This window comes from Leuciscus leuciscus (assembly GCF_965113295.1).
Source record: "Leuciscus leuciscus genome assembly, chromosome: 17".
Taxonomy (NCBI): Eukaryota; Metazoa; Chordata; class Actinopteri; order Cypriniformes; family Leuciscidae; genus Leuciscus; species Leuciscus leuciscus.
In genome coordinates, this window is record NC_138741.1 from 6113490 (window position 1) to 6132360 (window position 18871).

The 18871-nt window shown below is 35.7% G+C and overlaps 1 protein-coding gene and 2 long non-coding RNA genes across 16 annotated transcripts in view; all 3 read right to left on the reverse strand.

Moving 5' to 3' along the window:
- Positions 1–18871, reverse strand: part of LOC309479680 (M1-specific T cell receptor beta chain-like) — a 71570-nt gene that overhangs the window by 18104 nt on the left and 34595 nt on the right. The window contains exons 1-3 of one of the 12 annotated variants that reach the window (XR_014199340.1): positions 15763–15829; positions 14993–15661; positions 14554–14867 (exon numbers count right to left, since the gene is read on the reverse strand). The exons of 3 other annotated variants lie outside the window; for them this stretch is intronic. The gene's annotated coding sequence lies outside the window, so the exon portion shown is untranslated. Of the gene's footprint in view, positions 1–12645; positions 12937–13069; positions 13201–13463; positions 13479–13622; positions 13758–13857; positions 13873–13970; positions 13986–14536; positions 14868–14966; positions 15662–15762; positions 15830–18871 lie in introns of those variants that run through there. 8 more of the 12 variants (XR_014199357.1, XR_014199358.1, XR_014199361.1 and 5 more) reach the window with 8 other exon arrangements.
- LOC309479719 lies at positions 1172–3395 on the reverse strand. 2 transcript variants are annotated; one of them, XR_014199402.1, is made up of 4 exons: positions 3170–3395; positions 2030–2508; positions 1693–1795; positions 1173–1605 (listed from the first exon to the last, which is right to left on the reverse strand). It is a non-coding gene; the product is annotated as an uncharacterized lncRNA (long non-coding RNA). The 2 variants fall into 2 exon arrangements; XR_014199401.1 differs by having other exon boundaries at positions 1172–1605; positions 1693–2508.
- LOC309479711 lies at positions 5587–10857 on the reverse strand. Of its 2 annotated transcripts, XR_014199394.1 has the most exons (4): positions 10635–10767; positions 10073–10549; positions 7725–7896; positions 5587–7553 (listed from the first exon to the last, which is right to left on the reverse strand). It is a non-coding gene; the product is annotated as an uncharacterized lncRNA (long non-coding RNA). The 2 variants fall into 2 exon arrangements; XR_014199393.1 differs by having other exon boundaries at positions 7725–10549; positions 10635–10857.

An 18871-nucleotide genomic window follows, 5' to 3' on the forward strand; every position in this document is an offset into this window, starting at 1 on the left:
CACACGTCACTCGCCCCTGGTTGCTTCGTCATATCCGTAAATAATGAAAAGTTGCTCAAGGCTTGTATGGTGTCGTTCGATAGTTGTCACAACGAGCGAGAAAGCTTGACATGGAGCAACTAAATCATGCATGAACCTCCGAGGAATCACCAGTTTTAAACAATATAGAGAAAACGACCAGAGAACAGGACAGAGCTCTTAATAAAACGAGGATCAACATTAGCTTGGCTTTTCGGAGATGTGAGAACTGAGGGATTTGAAATGTTGTAAAAGCGATGCGGAGGCCGGAGATGTTTTTATAACTCAACGGGTGAGTAAGGTATTTTATTAAACAGATAAATTGCCATATGTAGCTCTCTAACAGCTAGAGTTCATTGTAAAGCATTATCTATTGTACATGTTCATTTCATTATGGTTGTAACACTGTGCTGGAATTTATTTGCAAGAAGTAAGTGTGTTTATTAATGGGTATTGTAGCAACAATAATATCTTTAAGTCAGCTTGAGATCCTTTCCATCTAAACTGGTTATTTATCTTAGTAGTGAATGTTTTATTTAATGTTTGTAAAAAATATATTTATTTATTTATTTATTTTTAATGAGAAAGAACCATATTCATCCGTACAGTAGAACTGAATCACAACTAAAACAAGTTATTCCGCAAAATTAATGCAGTTTTGTTTTGTAACCTCTAGAGGGCCAAAGGTTACATGTACATTTAAGGTAGATAGATATTTGTTAATAACTGTGTGGACATTTAACATATTAAGCACTAAGCAGTGCAACAGACATTTATCATTCAGTTTAGAGCTTTCTAATTTAACTAAAATTCATAATAAATATTTTATATTAACACGCATGCATTAAATAAATATGCACTAAGTAAATATATGGTATTATATTATATTTATTTATGAGTATTTTATGTCATTATTCCTCAAACTCCTCTGTTTGAAAGAGCATAAATTTCAAAATGAAGTGACATACAGGTTTGTGGGTATATTTTGATTTATAAGTAGCCTATGCATGAATAAATTTAGTGTAGATATAAAAATGTACAACTACTTTTCAGGATTTACATTAACATTCAGTGTAACTAATATAAACTAATATATCTTTTTTTTTTTTTTTTGATTTTATATAATTATTCCCCTTTGCCATATGATTATTGAGATCAAAGATAGGATATCCCACACCCACCTTTATTATCATATTTTTTTCTCTCTCTGATCACTGTGGCTCAGATTGGGGTTATTGTTCAGGTGCTTGGTTAAGTTAAGGTACTGTGTAATGCTAGAGGCACAGAAATAAATGCCTGAGTCCTCCTCTACTAGATCCTTGATCTCCAGCGAAGATTCTTTAATCTCGGGACGTTCCATTGTGTATTTGGTGTCGGTGAAAGGGGCAAGTATTTCTGCGTTATCTTTTCCCAGAGAAAAAGCAACAAGGGACAGTTCACCTTGACTTCTCTGTCTGTACCAATACATGTAATAATAGCTGCCATCATCATGGTTACATTTGAGAATAACCGGTTTATCCCGTTGGGCAAACAGTTGAGTTTTACTAACTTGATCATTCTGAGTGATGGTTATCGCTGCTAATGACTCTGTGGAGTAGAAATCAATTGATTATATCAACTTGCATCACAACAATAAGATTTCTACATAAATGTTTGACTACAGGATAAACTTACTAATAACTAGCAGGAAAATAAACCCCAAACGCAGCAGTCCCATGACACAAAAGAGGAGAATCAACCCCTTGCTGTCAAAATAAATTTGACTGCACTAGTGAGTCTATGAACAAAAGGAACAGGAAATGACATATGAAAGCCTTGCATATGTGGTATACATGAAACTTTGTTACCTGATCTAACCTTTTTCATTATTTCCCTTTTTTCTAACCTATAATGACGTCTGATTTAGTCCTATTAAACTATAGTTTTTGACTTGAATTATTTGATTACCACTTACAAACAAAAGCACCAATTGTTAAAGATTAATATTAAGGATTATTAAGAGTAGATTTACCACGTTGCAAAATGGTAAAGCAATGGTTTCATGTCTTCAACCATCAACCTTTGAAAGTAATGACATATTCACATCATTATTCTAACTGATATAGATGAATGTCTTAATGTTTCCCCCTGTTCTCGGCGCAGTGTGTGAGTTGTGGTTGTTGTTTAGCAGTGCAGCTGTAGTGTGATACTGTGTGCTTGTGGCACAATAATAAAGAGCCGAGTCTTCAGTCTCTAGTTTCATAATCTCCAGTGTGGACGTCTTTATTTCAGGACGGGTTGCTTTATACTTAGAAGCTGTAAATGGTGCTTCGTTCTCCACCATATTTTGGCCAGCAGAAAATATCAGTAAGGTCAAACCCACATCCACCTTTGTTTGCTTGTACCAGTACAATCTGTAGTGGTCGAGATTATCATGTTCACATGTTAATGTCACATTAGAATTGCTGGCAAAGATGTCTGGCTGTTGACGGATCTCTCCATTGGATTTATCTGGAAAACAGGATTGATAAAGATTAAGATGACTGCAATCATGTTGTTGGTAACCCTTGTGAAAAAGAAGTGCACTTTGTTGTACTGAATGTGCACTTGTAGTGTACTTTAAATATTAAAAAGTATATATAAAAAAAAAATTGGTGTATTTACTTTGAAACAGTTATCACTCAGACATTGTGAGTAAATTCTACAAATAATTGTAAAGAAACAGCAAGTAACATTTGAATTAAACGTCAAATTTTAAAGTGGCTGAACATACAAATGTTACAAATATTTAAATGCATTACAAGTTTCAAAAGAAATAACATTCAAATATAATTAAGTTCACCAATAATGCTTGTCAGTACATTTGGCAGTACAGTGTAACAATATTTCAAAAACAGTAAAAGCAATTGTGAAATGTACTTATATCCTAATTAAGAATGTAAATAAGCACTCTAAAGTTCAACTATTAAACTATAAAACATTTTCATTTAATTGCAAATAACATGCAATTACTTGTCTGAAAACTTTAAATTCACCTCACAAAAAATATATAAAGTATATTCTTTCCGTAAATGCTCTTTAAAAGTATGCTAAGGTGTACTTCTTCACAAGGAAATTTATAAATGTATAAAAGGTTGAAAAAAAATTTAAATTCTAAATCCAATAGCCTTACAGACAGTCATCAGTAACGTGAATATGAGCCAGCTGAGCTCCATTCTGTCCCGTGAATGAATGAGTTGTTCTCAGTGATGCTGTGACTGACTTCCTGTGTAAGTATGGGTCTACAGTATGGCAGATGTCAACCTCCTGTGAAAAGAAAAGCACATGCGCCGACAACACAGTCTTCAGCGCTCATGAGCTACACCCCAAGATACTCATAATTTCTAGTAAAAAAAAAAAATTATATATATAATTATATATTACATTATTTAAAGTACAATACCCTACCATTTTTCAGAGTGAAACCATGGCTAATAATAAATGTAGCTAAGAGGTAAAATCAATAAAGATCTCAGTGTATTGAACAGAGGGGATATAGTTATACTAAATTCCAATAAATCCTGAGTTGAAAATATGATGAAAATCAGCATTGTCCCCTTGTGGTCAATAATTATATCCTTTAAAACTCATCTTTGATCACCAAAATTACATATTTAAAAGTTTTTTCCTGTGAAAAAAAAAAAATTCTTCATGCCTTAAAATAGCTTGAATGTAACTTACATCTTTGTTTGTATGATTAGCCTTTTGCTTGACTATGTTTTCAAACACCTAATAATGTGTTGCTAATGTTATACAAACCATGTTCCCGTTCGCCACCTCAAAGTCAGACAGCTGCCTTCTAACAATCAGTATCCATAGAAACACTTTGAACAACTCATGTTACAGTTCATCATAACATTGGAATATACATCATATACATAATTCACATATATTGCTAAATGTACCCGATTTTTCATATCAACAGAAACATAAACTGGATGAACTGGCTTCTCTTGAGACTCCTGCAGCATAGTAATGATATGCTAAAGCCCGCCTCCCTCATGATGTGATTGGTTACAAGGTAGTTTGTGATGTAGGCAACACAGGCGATAAAGCCCTGCATTTCAGCCCGAGCCCGACGGGCCCCGACTTTTTTACACCCCTAGGGCCGGGCTTCGGGCCAATTTTCACGTCATAGTTCACATGCGGGCCGGGCCTCGGGCCTTTTTTGGGTTATCCTTCTTTTTATATTTTTAGACATTAATTTTAAAAATATGAGAAGTTGACGTCGACGATAGAAAAACAAACATAGAAAGACATTTAATAACCTCATAACTTTCATAATCGTAAAATTACACTGACATATGATTGATGACAGTCTCATGCACGCACGCACACACACACACACAGAAGGTTTCCCGTCAGCGCAACCAACGATTCATCTCGTGCAAATAATGGAGAATATAAAAAAAATCGCAGAGTGATAGAAGAGAGGACTGGGTTAAAATCTTCCACTGTGGATGCTATTCTTTTTCTCCACGATGCTCTGTAGAGACTGTTCTAACTTTTCGTTTGATTGGACTTTATTTCCGTTTAACTGTTGGAAACTACTGGAAAAAAGAATGGCCATGTTCTGTGGTGCATTTTTTAGGTAAGATAACCTGCAAGTTTGTTTTTGATTTATTTAATTTAATTTGTTTAGATTGGCTATTGCTCATTTCGTTTGCGAGCGCTGTTGCAAGCAGCCTGAGCCTGCCTCAGTATTTCAAAAAAAAATGTACTCACTTTGGTTTAATAAATAAACTTTAAACTAACTGTCTGTGTGATATGCCTGAAGTGTTTTATATCTATGGATTTTATTGTAGCCAAGTAAAGTATTAGCGTTGATTTGAGAGGCTAAATTGATCAATCATGTTTTACTCGCTGTTGGCTCGGCTTGCTTGGTCGTCATTTATTTTATTTTTTTTAATGCTCCAAACATTTGTCTAAATTAACTTAATAAAGAAATGAAAAGAAAAGAAACATAACGAACAAAACGGACATATTTTAATGGCTGCAAATAGGGCAGGCTGCCGCTGTAAAAAAAAAAAAAAGGGCTCGGGTCGGACTCGGGCTGATAATTCTGATGAGCTGTCGGACACGGGTCGGGCTAGGGCCTGAGCGTCTCGGGCCAGGGCCGGGCTCGGGCCTAGATTTGAGGCCCGTGCAGGGCTCTAACAGGCGATTTCAAACCGCGTTTTTTATTTTTTTATTTTAGGAGAAAATACTCGGCATGGTATGTCCTAAAGCATATTAGAGACGCCATATAGACATAAACAACATTAAAAACTTGATTTTCACCTTAAAGGGGTGGTATAATGACCTTTTCAGAAGATGTAAAATAATTCTTTGATGTCCCCAGAGTGTGTATGTGAAGTTTTAGCTCAAAATAGCCCACAGATATTTTTATTTAGCATGTTAAAATTGTCACTTTTTGAGGGTGAGCAAAAATGCACCGTTTTTGTGTCTGTCCCTTTAAATGCAAATGAGCTGCTGCTCCCAGCACAGGGGGCGGTGCTTCAACAGCTCGTGTCCTTTTACCTCACACAGACATGCACTGAAAATTTCAAAAACTTATAGCCTTTTATGTTTAAACCGAAGTCAGAAAGATGGAGAGACTCAAGAAGAAGTGACAACATGTAGACAACATTTCTGAATGGTTAGTTGGTAAATTTATGTAGCTTATGTGTAGTTATCTTCTAGTCATTGATTAGCATATTCTGTCTTGATAATCTATAAATCATGTTCTGGGGGCGGGGTTTATGTAAATTTTAGGGTTGGTGATGTCACTAACCCATGAGGAATGTCATGTAGTCTCTACCAGCCGTTTGTTGTAGTCCTTAAATATCGATTTCTTTAAAAGCAAATATCTCCCTTTGCTTTGAACTTTGAGCGTTGTAAGTTTGCATATGTTGTTTATGTTCAAACAGCAACATTACACACTAACTAAAGTTAGAAAAGTGAAATAATCAACCACCCCTTTAAGTAAATATTCATCTTCAAAACAAAAGGGACTTCTAATTTAAAATGATGTATTTACATGAACCCTTCAAAAGAACATTCACTAAACTGGCTTTCACGGGTTCACTGCCCATCCAGTCTTAAAATAAATAAAGGTAACAAATTTGGCTCGTCTTCCTTTAAAGAGAGCAGACTCAAACTCTGAGCTGATCTGCAGACTATGAAATTTGATAATATTAGGTAAATTGGAATAGAGGATTTGGGCTGTTAGAAGAATTGTCACTGGGTACTAGTGGCTGCTTATATGAGCTAGGGCTGTCACTTTACGTTCGAAAATCTATTGCACAATCGATCGGACCAACCAACACAAGTTTCGAAAACGAAAATAGGGAATCAATTTTAACGGCCTTCTCTCCGAGCGCGTCCAGCTCGTCACGATACGCCCGCAGCGAACGTGTGTCACACAGCAACTGCAGGCTCTGAAAAACACACATAACAGCAAATTATACTTCTGCATAATGTGTCTTTTTTTACTACAAAAATGTGAATTCTGCCGGTATTCAGACAGTCTCATGCATACAGATACAGATCCGGGCTACGGTCTACAATCGCCTACGTAGACGAAATTTGTTTGACATTTCTAATGGTAAACACAGCCATGTTGAAGCCTGCAGTAATGTTTTTCATTGATGTTCTGCTTATTGTTTTTCGAGATTGTTGCACTCCTGTTTGTCATCGTGCATGAAACTTCACGCCAATAAATCATCAGAAATATTGCTGACTTGCGCATCTCAAGCGCCCTCTTTACGCTCGCCCTAATGCCTGTTAGTTGTCCGTGGATTTGCCTATATTTGGCGTTTAAAATGGAAACGTCTTTAGACGTGGAAAATCGATTTTACAATTGATTCACTGAACACTTATGTCTCAAAAATCGAACAGGATTTTTTCACAAAAGTGACAGCCCTAATATGAGCTTATGATGATAATTGGCAGGACCGAAAGATCAGCCTCCTTCCAAGCTTATGTTTAGAGCTTCACTACATGATTGACAACTCAAAGTAGCCTGTTACTCCATTGAAAATTCTGACCAAAATTTCCAGTGTTAGCTTTTCTTTTCTTTAGTAGCTCCCCAACACCGCAGCCAATGGATTACAGAATTGTCCATGTCTTATAACCACAACGGCTTTCAACCAGGATATCCTTAGAGCAAAGTTTCTCTTAGACCAGGTGTCAATTATATATCAAGCTTCTTGTTAGAGTGTGCTCAGTTCTGGCTTCACTGTGTCTCGCAGCACAGTAATATGTGCCACTGTCCTCCTGTGCGGTGAGGTTCGAAACAATCAGGCTGAACAAGTTGTCCTCAGTTTTAAGAATGGCTTTAAAGTTCCGTGTTGCTTTTTCATACTCTTTTATAATATATTCTAAAGGTTGTCCATAGTGGACTTGCCTGTACCAAAGCATAGTGTAACTACCCATGCTCACTCCTGCTGCCATGCTGCAGTCTATAGTCACTTCAGCTCCTGGTAGCGCTGATATGAAACGTGTCGACTGAAGCACGGTGTGAGCCGATGTCTGACCTACAGAAAAACAAACATGTTAGATGATTAAATAACTCTGAACCGGCACTTATTTTAATGAATAATGTCATGCATAGTTGTCTAGCATGTGCTCAGCAAGTTGTTTGTCTTGAATACATAAAAAAATTGTCCATACTGTGTAAATATCCATATTGCAGATATGACACTCACTTTGACTGATAATAAGGAGCCATTTCAGTAGAAGTATTGGGATGCGGCTGTTCCTCATCTCTCAGTAGATTGAGCCAAGATCAAGTGGAAATGTAAGTTGCAAATAGTAACAGACTCTAAGAGGAGGGGCTGTGCTTTGTAGATGATGATTCATGGCCATTGTTCAACAATACTGGAAAAATAATAATGTTAAGAGAGCCATAAATGAAAATCACAAGTAGGGGAAAGCAGGGAACAACGTAATTCTTTTGGATTTTCTCAGTTTGTGTAAATACACTTGGTGTTCAGAGTATGGCATCATAGGATCCCATAACTTTGCCTTTCTCATTTTGTTATCTTTACTTGTAAAAATACTGAATATTCAAATTCTGTTTCTGTGTGCATCATTTATTGCATTGTACATTTCATCTATCAAAAAATCTTATGTTAAAAGTCATGTTGTGAGAAATTGTGTAACATTGCAGAATAATTGTATACTACAAATCACCCAGATGAGGTTTCAATCTAATGCTTAAGACAAATGTGTGTACCATAGAAGCTTCACATATAATATTGAAAATATCTGAATTTCTTCATTGAATACTCAGCAAATGTCATCTTAACTTCATCTAAGTTACAATTAAAGATATAATCTGATTAAACTAATAACATACGTCTACTTCGCAGAACTGTATTGAAGACATTGAGTGATCATTGACCAGGTAGGCTGAAAAAAAGTATGCAAACCTCTGTGTTACGACTTCTCCAAAAGCTAACTGGATTCATTTCAGGAGATGAGACTATATTACGGCATGCCTCATATAAGCCAAAAAAATGCACAAGACTTTGTTCAGAAGAAAAAGTTGCACTTATAGGTATAGTGATAGTTTACTAGTCAAATACTTGTAGCACATTTTATAGATTATGAATGTACATTTTGAAGAATACTCTGTTAACTACTAGTTTAGTAGTTTTATACTGCAAGTACTTGTAAGTTTTCTTTAAGTGAACATAACATCATGCTTATATTTTACTATTTATATATTATTTTTGCACTTTTAAGTATACTACGTTCCTATTAGGTATTATTTTTTTATAATTGAAATATACCTTTAACTGTACTTTAACTCTTGCAATTTTAAAAACATTTTATTCTAGCTTCATGCATCCTTTTTTTTTATCAACACTTGAATGTGGGTAAGTTTCATTAAAAAAGCTACATTTTAAACAAAAAGCTGAGAATATCGCATGATCAAAATACAGATGGAGTAGATGGAGTCCATCAACACCCCCAGAGCTTCACAATCATTAACCATTCCTGGGTCAGCATTTCATTCAGGGACGTTTTGATTAATATGCTGTTTAATGTTTAAGGGTTGCATTATTTGACATTTGCATAAGCAATCTTCTATCCGAATCACTTGTTGTTTCTTCTTCTTCACCTGTGCTTTGATCTGGAGATTCTGTACTATCACAGAAGAAGTGTAATAGCGCCCCCTACCATATAACAGTGAACTGATAGCCTGAAATTTCAGTCAATGGCGGGGAAAGAGTAAAGTAGATCTGAAGTACATTACAAGTAGACTAGCGTACACAAAAATTCAGATACTCAGAATTGGGGACATATCTTTTTTTTCTTTATAAATCAATATTTTCAAACAATAAGTTTATAAGACCGATTGTAAAACTATGATTAAAAAAGTATTTAATAGGCTACTCAATCAAAAGAGTAAACACAACTACAAGCCAAGTATACTTAGAATACTTAATTACACTTAAGTATATCTCGATCAAAAGATTGGGTACAAGTATCGGCCAAATATATTTAGACTTTTCTGTCAGTAAAAGTCAAGTATACTTCAGTGCAATTTTAAGTATATTTCTGAGAAGTACATAAAAAGTAGACTAAAAGTATACTTTCTTATTTTTAGTTTAAAAGAGGTATACTAAAAGCACACTTGAATAAACTTCTTTTTTGTAAGGGTGGTTGTTAAAAAAAAAATTTTAAAAAGAAGGAAATATGTGTTTTCCTGACTTGTAAGCCAATTGAGATGCAGTGGCATAACCTAAAGAAGACTGTTATATATCAAGAAGACCCAGAAATATTGATAAGCTAAAACAGGTTTGTGGAGAGGGATGGTCCAACATTAGTGAATAACAGTCTTGTAACACAGTAATCTGCTGTATCCTCCACAATCTAGCACTCAGATCTGGCTACAAGGTCAAAAACTGCCTTCAAATTGATGATTTGCATAATTTCTTCAATAAATCGGACACTAAAATAACACAGAAGGGATGAGCATGTGCAAATAAACAGCACTAACAGCAGACACAGTTCATTTCTTAGTGAATTTTCCATTGCTTCTCACCTGAAAGGAAGCTCATTTAGTACTGGCAGTTAGTCAAGGTTTGTGTAACACACCTGATAGTGGTTCACCACTTACGTCAGAATCAAATCTCAATCTTTTACAGTAACATAAAAAAAAAAAACATATCTTAGAATAGAGGTAGAGGGTTTTTCTGTTAGTAATAATTGATTTTGCAGCACTGTGTACTTGCAGCACAATAATAAACAGCCGAGTCTGACGGAGTGAGTTCTGAGATGGTTAGAGATCCTATCACTGTGTCCTGTCTAGTTTGTGTAAATCGGTCTGTGAACCCAGGCTCAGAGTTTGCAGGAGATCCTGAGTAACCGTAGCCGATTAGATCTAGAGACATGTTCTGTTGTCGATACCATAACATAACAGTTAAGGTATTGTCATCATGCTTGCAGTTGATCTCTGCATTGCCATTTTGATTGGCAATCAAATGTGGAGACTGTTCAAACTGTACACAATCTGCAGTCCCTGTGGAGAAAATATTAGTAAAGTTAGAAAACATTGTCAAAATTGCTTAAATAAATGGTGTATTTATATTACTTTAAAAGCATACTCAAAAATATGATGAGAAAAATGCCCAGCCTAAAAGCAACCCCATACATCTCTGAAGTACAGTGTTACAGAGAATGAAAGTGTTCTAGAGATACTTAGAGACATTAGAGAGAGAGGAAAGATTGTAATATCCTGTATTGTAACTGTTTTTTATAAACCCGTGTTACATCTCCCCCTGTTGGCCCACAGTTCTTTGTTCAAATGCTCATGTATTCCAATCATTTTCATGTGTTTCTCAGCATTATTTAAATTATATTTTTCTGTACAAGTCTATTATTATCTATAATTATGGCATAATATACTGTGTGTCTAATAACCCCAACCCTCAACAGAGAAATACAAAAAAATTGTGAATGAATTCACTAAAATCATTCAAATGTAGTGCATGAATTAAGAGTCACTTTTGTAAATGTTGATAGCAGAATGACTTGACTATAATCTGTGACTATCTATTATTGTGATGGTTAATAACTCAGTAAGTTTCCAAGGGGTCCCCAGGATGACATAAAATTGAAACTTAATTGAAATGTCAAGATGTTTTAAATTTAAAGCTACTGGAATCACAAAAATTAATCACTTCCAGTTTCTGTTCATGAAAAAGTTATTTGAAAATTAAAAATATTTTAGTCTGTATGAGAGTGGGCCTTCAAATATTGTGATGGACAATGGCTGTCTTCGAGTCAAAAGATTGAGAACCTCTAAGTAAGGGATAATTATCTCAAAATAACCCCCGACAAGATGATGAAGAGAACCACCGGCTGGTTGTACATTATCCCGCTTATTACACGGCTACTTGACACATAAGTAAATAATTAGACACGAAATATTGATCTGAGTTGAAGTATTTTATTAGCTCTTCAAACGCAAAGCTTCAGCGGAGAGAGCAGTCGCAGCGCCGCAAGTTCAAACTAAACGGACATTTAAGAGATACGGTATACAGTCATTCATATCACTTATTACACAGCATTTCTCCACATAAATAATTATGGGGATAAGAGATATTGATTTCAGATGAAACTGTTTTATAATCGTACCTGTTTGTATCTCATAATCCAACAGTGTACAAAACAACCGTCGCAAAATGGCAGCAGCTGCCTTTGTATGAAATGAGAGCGAGTCCACGATACTGGATGGTATGATTAAATAACTGTCCACAAAATATTGATTCGACTGAGTTTTAATATTTTATTAGCTCACCAAATGCAAAACTTCCACCAAGAAAAAAACTTTCCTATCAGGCTCATAGCACTTCTGACTTCAGTGACTCGGATGAAAATCACAATCAAAATGTAAATCTGCGTTATGTGTTTTGAGCGGTTGTTATCTGGGAATAACTTACAGGTGGATGATGCTATTGACCAATCAGAATCAAGTATTCCACAGAGCCGTGTAATAAAGTAAATTATTACATAGCTCTCTGGAATACTTGATTCTGATTGGTCAATTGTGACATTCCGAGGTATGTTATTCCCCGATTCCTGTCGTCAGAAGCAACGCTGAACGACATGCCGCCCATCCGTGTACCTGAAGCCTGCATGTCTTTCATGTTTCTCGTATCACACGGCAGACTCGCTCTTGCTTGTGGTGAAAATCTGTGTAATAAGTGGTATGACTTCTTCATCCCTTAAATTTTTGTCTAGTTTGAAATTGTTCAGTTGTCTTGGCTAAAAGTTGCTTGCTAGCAACTGTTTTCTTCGCGGAAGCTTTGTGTTTAGTGAGCTAATTAAATAAAAAAATAAAAAAAACACTATATATATATTGTCTCCAATTATTTACTTATGTCATGTGGGGAAATAGCCGTGTAATCAGTGGGATAATCAACATCCAGCCAGTTATTATCGCAGAATAAATCCCTTCAGGGTGATAAAAGATCCCTGATCATCCTGAAGGGGTTTATTCTGCGATAATAACAGGATGGATGATTATTGCTTACTTGCATAACAAATGTTTTGGTTTCCTGTGTGCTTGAGTTTTAGTTGATCAGTAGTTTTAGTCTGTGGCACTGTGCATACTGACAGCACAGTAATAAACAGCAGAGTCTGATAGACTGGGTTCAGAGATTTCCAGAGCTCCATTCAGTATATCTGTTCTTTTCAATTGAAAACCCTTAAATCCATCCTCATAGGTGGGCTCACTCACACCATAGCTGTAACCGATTAGAGCAATTGCTGTATTCTTTTGTTGATACCATAGCATAGTTAGCATGCTACTGTCATCATGACTACACTCCATCTCTGTTTTGTCATTTTTGTAGGCAAATAAGGACGTCACCTTCTGTTGAACATTCACACATCTAGCCTTCCCTGTGAAAAAAAAAAATAAAAAAATGGGTCAGGCTTTAAGAAACATCCCGCTTCAAATTAATGAAATTCAACTTCAAACATCTATGAAGTATTGATAAAAAAAGATGGATTGCTCTCTCAAATGAATTCTTACCCATGTAAAAGAAGAAAAATATGCACAGTCCATATGTTAACATCCTTCTAAACTAGGGTTCCTAAAACTCATACAGCAAAAATAATGTGACAAGACAGAGTGTATGAGTCTTTAGTAAAGATAGAAAAAGTGGTAAACCTCTATATTGAAATAAACAGTTACATCTCCCCCTACTGACTATAACATCAATGAGACCTTGGTGTGAAGGTGTTATTGGTGGAAGGGAGGAGTATAACGTCATCAGTACAAGTGTATATGAGAGTTCTCAGGCACTACTGACTTGTCTGTAAAGATATGGGTTCATTTATTTGTGGTTGAGGCAGGTGTGATTGCAGGTTGCCATCCAAAGAGTTTTTTGTCGTATAGTTTATTGTCTTTTATTCACTGTGTAAACTAGCAGCACACAGATACACAGCATCAATCCCCTCCTTAACATCCACAGTCAGGGTCCATTTCTTTGTCTCTGTACCCGACACTCTAAAGCCAGTTTCAAAACCCTTCTCATTAGAAGGAGAGTTAAAATTGTTGTTTCCAACAAGCACTGGCCCTTCACCTTGTATTTGCCTGTACCAGTATTTGTAGTTATAGTCTGTATCATTCTGGTAACAGTGCATTTCAACTGAAGAGCCTGGAAGGCTGGATATGTACTTCGGCCATTGAGTGATCAGAACACTGTCACTGAAGTCAGCTGGAAATACAAAGATATATTATCAAAATCAAGATATGTTGTTCATTAAAAATCTACATTTGGTTAAAACCAAGGGAATCACTGTAAGTTAAAGTAATACCTTTAAGACAAAGCAAAGTGAATAGGAGAAGAAAAGACTCCATTTAGAGATGGTTTTCGTGAACAGTTAACTACACAAAGACAAACATTTGTGGATCTTTATTTAAGAGACACCCCTTTGTTGCTCAGTCATTGGTGGAAAAAGGATGACACTATTCTTCTTTTCCAGAAGCTCTTGCCCTCATAGTCAGCTGTTTTATGAACCAGAATCCTAGAATGGAACTTTCCGAGAGACTGAATACAAGTGCTCGACATAGACAGCAACTCGGCCAAAATAGTGCTTGATTCACACTGGACACCAGTCAGTGTAGTTTGACATTAGCATGTTGCAAAGATGATCCTGAAAAGATAATCCTGTAAATAGATAATGTAAAGATAATACTGTAAAAGAGTGAGTCGAATCTTTTATTTAATTGAGTTGTACAAATTTTTTATTTATTCAGGAATTAAACAAGTCACTGGCTAAATTGGAAATAGTATTAGCATACTATATACTACTCATACTATTTCTTCCATATATTTATATCGCAGTCACAAAATGTGGTGTTTTTCCAGAAAATCAACATGGCTATGATTACCTGTGGCACAAGACCGCAAGTGTGTGTGTGTGTGTGTGTGTGTGTGTGTGTGTTTCCTGTAAGTTTAGTGGTTTGGTTTTTAGTCAGGCAGGTAATAAAGACTACAGCACTGTGCATACTGACAGCACAGTAATAAACAGCAGAGTCTGAGAGACTGAGTTCAGAGATTTCCAGAGCTCCATTCAGTGTATCTGTTCTTTTCAATTGAAAACCCTTTTTAAATTCATCCTCATTGACTGGGTCACTTGTACCATAGCTGTAACCGATTAGAGCCATTGCTGTATTCTTCTGTTGATACCATAGCATTATTAGCATGCCACTGTCATCATGACTACACTCCATCTCTATTTTGTCATTTTTGTCGGCAAATAAGGACGTCACCTTCTGTTGAACATTCACACATCTAGCCTTCCCTATGAAAAGAAAAGTCAGGCTTTAAGAAACATCCCGCTTCAAATTAACCAAATTCCACTTCAAACATCTATGAAGTATTGATAAAAAAAATTTATTCCTATCTCAAATGAATTCTTACCCATGTAAAAAAAGAAAAATATGCACAGTCCATATGCAGCTCTTAACATCCTTCTAAACTAGGGTTCCTAAAACTCATACATGCAGCAAAAATAATGTGACAAGACTGAGTGTATGAGTCCTAAAGATAGAAAGAGTGGTAAACCTCTATATTAAAATAAACAGTTACATCTCCCCCTACTGACTGTATAACATCAATGAGACCTTGGTGTGAAGGTGTTATTGGTGGAAGGGAGGAGTATAACGTCATCAGTACAAGTGTATATGAGAGTTCTCAGGCACTACTGACTTGTCTGTAAAGATATGGGTTCATTTATTTGTGGTTGAGGCAGGTGTGATTGCCTTTGCCATCCAAAGAGTTTTTTGTCGTATAGTTTATTGTCTTTTATTCACTGTGTAAACTAGCAGCACACAGATACACAGCATCAATCCCCTCCTTAACATCCACAGTCAGGGTCCATTTCTTTGTCTCTGTACCCGACACTCTAAAGCCAGTTTCAAAACCCTTCTCATTAGAAGGAGAGTTAAAATTGTTGTTTCCAACAAGCACTGGCCCTTCACCTTTTATTTGCCTGTACCAGTATTTGTAGTCATAGTCTGTATCATTCTGGTAACAGTGCATTTCAACTGAAGAGCCTGGAAGGCTGGATATGTACTTCGGCCATTGAGTGATCAGAACACTGTCACTGAAGTCAGCTGGAAATACAAAGATATATTATCAAAATCAAGATATGTTGTTCATTTAAAAATCTACATTTGCTTAAAACCAAGGGAATCGCTGTAAGTTAAAGTAATACCTTTAAGACAAAGCAAAGTGAATAGGAGAAGAAAAGACTCCATTTAGAGATGGTTTTCATGAATTATTCTCTGATGTTCAGTTAACTACACAAAGACAAACATTTGTGGATCTTTATTTAAGACACACCCCTTTGTTGCTCAGTCATTGGTGGAAAAAGGATGACACTATTCTTCTTTTCCAGAAGCTCTTGCCCTCATAGTCAGCTGTTTTATGAACCAGAATCCTAGAATGGAACTTTCCGAGAGACTGAATACAAGTGCTCGACATAGACAGCAACTTGGCCAAAATAGTGCTTGATTCACACTGGACACCAGTCAGTGTAGTTTGACATTAGCATGTTGCAAAGATGATCCTGAAAAGATAATCCTGTAAAAAGATAATGTAAAGATAATACTGTTGTAAGCTCGCGCTCGATCGGCCCAAAACCGGCATTCGACCAGAGCGGAAGGTCTTAACGTGTTACTGTCTTTTCTCGAGGCAAAGTATTTTTTGATTAAATGCAATACATTTGAATATGTTTTCTCTCGTTATTTCATCTCACTCCATAAATGAAAAGGTTTTAATGATATCTTTGCATCATTAAATGTGAGCGAATGTTTGACTATTCTTTTTAACTCTTTAATGAAAATAATTTCAAAGTCAGTTAGAATAATCAAATGTCACAATTTATTATGTCAGGTAAATGTACCATGCCAATTTCATAATCAATTCAAAGATAATCGATACAAAACATCAAATACTCTGGAATAAAGAGAAAAGATGCAACCCAACATTAAGAAATACATGAGGCTGAGAGGTCTCACTCTCAGCCTCACGGGCTAATCTGAAATACAGAAAAGGCCCCGAATCACCGGCTGCATTTCATTATATAGACAAACCTCTTTCACATGGAAACATGTACTAACAAAAGAAATTTGCATTCAGAGGTTGCACCTTTTGGGGGTGTGTGACCATTTGCCAGGAGATCACCTTTCTTTGTATGTCAATTATCTTTAAACTCTTAAACCTTATTACCTTTTGTTTTACTTATTTGGAAATGAGACATTTGTACCAGTTGCACTGTGACATTTTAACCTGTTAACCTTTGCCAGTGCGCCGGCGCACTGAAGCGTTTTTTTTGTTTTTTTGTTTTTTTGTTCAAAGTTACTATCAGATTTAATGTTATACCTTGACAAACTATACATCATTTAAAAAGATATAAGACTCAAGTTTCAGTATTTGACCACTATTATATTCTGAGAAACTTATAGTGACAGTTATTTCTTAATTTGTGTCAGGAGTTATGAAATGAAAAAATGAGTCGATACCTTTAATATGAATTATGAGCGTCAGCCGCGCAATTCAGAAAAAAAACTTCAGTGCTTTCGTCATGACAGCGCTTGACAAAACAACGTCCCTCAGGGCTTTTAGCTCAAAAATGTGCAGATTTGGAGAAATATTGATAGATTCTCATAGGTTTACATCAGATTTCTATAGACAGGAATAATATTTATTTAATTTATACCCAAATGCGTCGATGTAATAATTATGAGCGCTGGATACTCTGATGTACTGTGTTTTCAATCCATACCAGCAGCCTGAGGGCGCCCTATGTGCACAGTATAGTTCATATATGGAAGACATGAAGAAGTGCCATAATCATGTGACATTCCAGGAAGTCCCTGACACATACAAAGCTAACAGCGATCGTTGTAACATGCAGATAAAGATGTTTTGAAGACAATAAACATGATTGCAATGATATTTGATTTACCTGTGTTCTTCGATCCATGTCAGGTATTTTCATAATAATAGATTATATTTATAATGTAATGCTAATCGATATAGACTTTATCATCGTGCAGAATACTATACAATAATATATTTTCTGTCTGATTTTTTTTATCTGAAGACAAATCAGATCACAGAAGATTATTTAAAACACTCGACTTGCGTTATAAAGTAAGTTTGGAGCACAAACATGGTTTTAATCTCATAAATTGTCGTGTATTGATGGTGTGCTAAGCTAACATGCTAGCTAGCCCTGGGTGCACCTGTCACCTAGCAGTTATTCTTTTATGATTTTTTTCTAAATAGGAATGCTTACTGAAATGTTTCTTTATTCAAGAAGGGCATTTGACACAGTTTCAAATGTGAAAAGAGAACTTTGATAAAATAAATTAGGGATTGAAACAGTGTGAATAGCCAGTCGTTAGTAATTATAATGCAGACAAAAGAAATGCATATTTAGAGCCATAACCAGGCTGGAGAGGTGTGAATGTGTGCAGGAGAGACTGAGACTGAATGGAGCTCGTTTGCATCACAAAACAATAGAGACAATAGACTGAATAGATGACTTAGAAGATGAAAATAAACATCAGTTGCATTTTAGAGTCTAATCAAAATAAAGTCATATGACATGATCTTGAAAAACATTTAACTAAATACAGAGTTTTAGACTTATCATCTTCAGATTTTAAATATAACATGGTCAGACATGTGGCTTTAGCTGCAGTGCATTTCTAGATTGATACAATGCCAACTTAAATTTTATTTTCATGAAGATGTTTCATAAAAATAAATTTCTAATAACTTTACAAAACTTTGAAGCTATATATTACTATTTTTTTTCATTATGACAATAATTAATTCTACATTTACAATAAACTGACAGCTGTCAGCTTTCAAATGAGGTCATACTTGTGCTTTTAGTACCAAGGGTTCATGAACTGTATCTGTTTCAGTTTGGGTATGCCATTTCTGGGGATTTTTCAAAAGTGGGGTTGCAGCTTAACAGGTGAACCAAACATGAAAAATACTCTGTGATAATCATTCACATTAAACTATACATTTTCTTGGGTGTTTTACATGTGGTCTCAGCATGAGAGAGGGGGAGTGGGGAAGAGGGGGAGAGATGTAGATTAGGATGTTTCGGAGGTGAGACTTTGCCTCACAAATGGTGAGTTTAAATGGTGAGATTAAATGATAATTTCCAGAGAGGTCCTTTGTCCTCTCTCAGGGTCTGGTCGCTCTTCAACCAGACTGTCCGGCATTTCCTAATTTCTCGATTCTTACACTGTAAAAGAGTGAGTCATTGAATCTTTCATTTAACTGAGTTGTACAAATTT